Source organism: Dasypus novemcinctus, chromosome 7 (genome assembly GCF_030445035.2).
Source record: "Dasypus novemcinctus isolate mDasNov1 chromosome 7, mDasNov1.1.hap2, whole genome shotgun sequence".
NCBI classification, from domain to species: Eukaryota; Metazoa; Chordata; class Mammalia; order Cingulata; family Dasypodidae; genus Dasypus; species Dasypus novemcinctus.
In genome coordinates, this window is record NC_080679.1 from 132580914 (window position 1) to 132584690 (window position 3777).

Sequence of the window (3777 nt, forward strand, 5' to 3'; positions counted from 1 at the left end):
GTGGATTATTTTGAAAATCACTCTTTTTTTCTAACTATACAAATGGTGATAATTTTTCTCTTCCTGCTTCCCTTATGTGAAATAGATTTAATTCTTGTGTTTATAAATACTGTTTTGACATATCATCCACATAAATGATAGAATGGGATCATTACTATATTATTGGAATATCTCCATTTTGAACCAGAGAATCTGCATCACATTCCAAATTTTGTGGCTGTGTGTGTGTGTGTTTGTAAACTGACTGCAATGTTTAAAACAAGCTTCTGATTTTTCTCAGCAGCTTCCTATGATGGCATTCTTTTTCCTGCATTTTGATTCCCACCACTCCAGCCTTTCCTGGTTGCTTTGAATAAGGCAAATTCCTAATTGCCAAAAGGTCTTTGCCTACATTGTTCCCTTTACTCAGAATGCCACCTTCTACACTTTGCTTAGTTAATTGCTGTACAGTATATAGATTTAAGCAGAAATAGGATTTCATAAAGAAATCCTTTCCTAATGTCATAGTTAAGTTCATGTGTCATATGACACTGGGTTATGGTGTTGACCTGTTTGGTCAAGCAAGCACTGGCTTTCTGTTACTGGGTGGGAAGTTTGTAGATGGATTAGCACTTATACTCAGTTCATTGCATTTATGATTGCTTGCATCTACAATCAACAAAGATTGGCCTCAGCAATGAGAGGAGTCCCTCATCCAAACATTTGAAAGTCTTAAAAGACAGAAATGAAGATTTCAAGAGTCAGAAAGAATTTCTACCCCCATTTCAGCCAACTTTACTTTAAAAAAAAAACATTTATTTTGTTTGTTTATTTCTCCCCACCCCTCGTTGGTTGCATTTGCTTTGTCCATTTGGTGTGGGCTAGTCTTCTCTTTCTAGAAAGCACTTGCACCCAAACCCAGGGACCTCCCATGTGGGAGGAGATGCTAATCTCCTAAGCCTCCTCTGCTCTCTGTTTTGTTGCATCTCTTATTGTGTTTCCTCACTGTCTCTTGGTTGTGTCAGCTCACTGCATCATCTTGTCTGTCAGCTCACTGTGCCAACCCATTGCATCAACTTGCCATCTGGCACAACTTCTCCAGGAGGCACTGGGAACCAAACCCAGACCTCCCATGTGGTAGGCAAGAACTCAGTTGCCTGAGCCAAATCCACTTCCCCCAACTTTATTTTTGACAGTTTCTATGACCAAACAGACGAGCTCACTGCCCAGTGTGCTCAGAAGTCAATACCTTGACACTAGGATTTCAAGAAAAGAAAGTTTTATTGCAAGGCAGCCCAGCAAGGAGACAGGAGTGAATTCAAGCTGAGTAAGCTTAGAATTTTTATACGATTTGGTGGGGGTTGGATTAGGGATTTGGGATGAGGTGATGCATGAGTGGCATAATATGAGGTGAGGTTGGAGGCAGGATTTAGCTAATATATGCAGTGGGCAATCATGCCAGTTCGTGCATCACATTTTCAAAGATGGTGGACTTTACATGATGAGGGGTGTCTTTTTTCAGTATTATAATTAGTTATAGATAACTTTAGGTCAAAGTTCTCTTTCTTTGCTTATGTGCAGGTAGGGGTAGCAAGAATTTTCTGACTTTGTCCAGTTTGGACAAGTCAATAAAGTAGAAAATAAAACAGTGACTGCATAAAGCATGTTGCATATTAATAAACACGAGAGAGTGGACCAAAAGGAAAACAGGAACTAAGCTTGTAAGTAAGTCAGGACCAGGAGGGACTTGTGGAAATGGGCTTACTAGGGGTCAATCTGATTTCCAGCTTGAGGTCTACTCTATGGAATTCAGATTTTCCAATTCCCAGAGTTGCGCAGGCCAAATCCTATGATAAATCTCTTAAATTTATCCACAACTCCCATCAGTTCTGTCTCTCTGGAGGATGCTGACTAATACACCTACCATTCCACCCTGTCATCTTAAGTCAAAGTCCTGTATCTTACAGTCCACAGGACTGAGAATCACTCTATAAATAGTTCTTCTCTCAGCCACACATAATTATTCATCAAATCAGGAGGCAAGAGGAGAAAAAAGAATGACTGAGGCAGGTCTAGGAGGGCCTTGAATGCATGAACTTTATCTGCTACTGGTGATTTTCACCAAGGGCATGACAAAGTCAGATTTATGTTTGACATGGAACACACTGGGAGCAGACTGATAGAAAGAATGAGGTAGAGTTAAGGAACATTCATGAACAAAGTTAGTGATTAAGATTTTTCTTTATTTCTTGTGGATAAAAGAAAAAGAGGAAGTCAGAAAATCTCTAGGTTACTGTGGACTGCTGAAATTCTCAGCCAAAAAAGATAGATAAGAGGATGGATAGAAACAGGAGAAACAACAACTCTACCTAAGAGGAGCTGAGTCTTAAGTCTCTGCAAAGCATCCAAATGTGGTGCACAGTTTGGATATAGACATTTGAGAGTCAGCGGCACAACATAATTGGTAGTTTAAACCATGATAGCTTTTGAACTCAAGTAGAGAAATATGAGCATTAAGAGGGTCATGGGTTGAGGATGGAGATCCTGTAAGTAAGAGATAAAGAGAAGGATACAAGATAAAGGTTGAATGACCTCCAAAGTCTATGCTGTTGAAATGATAAAGAATTTTCATGAGATTTCAAGATCAAGTGTTAAATAGTAGCTGAAGAAGCAGAGAGGTCCAACCAAACAAATAATGTAACTTAATCATCAGATTGTAAAACATTATTAAGACTAGGTTTCATAAAATGGTGGGGGACAGATGGCCACCAATGTAGAAGATAAAAATCCTTTGCAAACACATCAGTACAGTGTACTAATAGAGGTTATCCCATGATTGTCAGATACTCTGATGGGGATTTGCATTTCTTTTTGATATTTAACTGCAGTATAATAAATGATTACTTAAAAACAAAAAGATAATGATAAAAAAACACTAGTCCATGGAGAAAAATTGGAAGATATTGTCATATAGTCATTGTGCAAATCAGAAAACTGAAATGCAAGAATTGGTCCAGGGTCACATGGCTAGTGAACAGCAGAGGCCTAAGGTTCGCTCTGCCACATCACTTCTTCCTGACTCCTTATTGACATGTCCCTTGATTATCATCATGGAATCTTTAAGACAACCATTGGACTCTCAAGTCTCAGCAGGTTTTACTGAACTCCTATATGACATTGGCTCCTGGAAGGTGATGGGAAGCAGAATCAAGCCAAAAAAAAGAGGAAAACATTTCAGTAAGATTTTACAAAATCATTACAATGTCTCCTCAAAATGTTCTCTGTGTAGAAAAATCTCTGTCACCACTGTAGCTCCTGTCTCATCATGACTATCTGGTATTATTAGCTAAAGAGGCAGCAACTGAGGATTTCTGTGACTGCATTTCAAGGAATCTGTTCAAGGTATAACATCTTCATTAACATATATGTCCTTTCAATATTACCTCCACAGCCAATTCATCAACCCTGACAGTTTTAGATACTGGATTTAATTTTACATCCATGTATGCTACTTCTCATACCCAGCTTCTTACACGAAAGTCGCGATGTTACATCAGTCCCTGCAGGATGGAAATGGACAGCAAAGAAAGTAAAAGCAGGATATAGACAAGATTATGTTTAAGCCCTTATTGGGGGAGAAGACTAAGGTACTCACAAAATTTCATTTCCATAAAAGCAATGAGACCATCAGGAAAAATTGTTGAAGTGAACATTTCAGTACTCTGGAAATTAATGAAAGCTTTGAAACAATCTGAGGAGAACTCTTTCAAGAATAATAGTGGATTCTCAGCAGGAAGG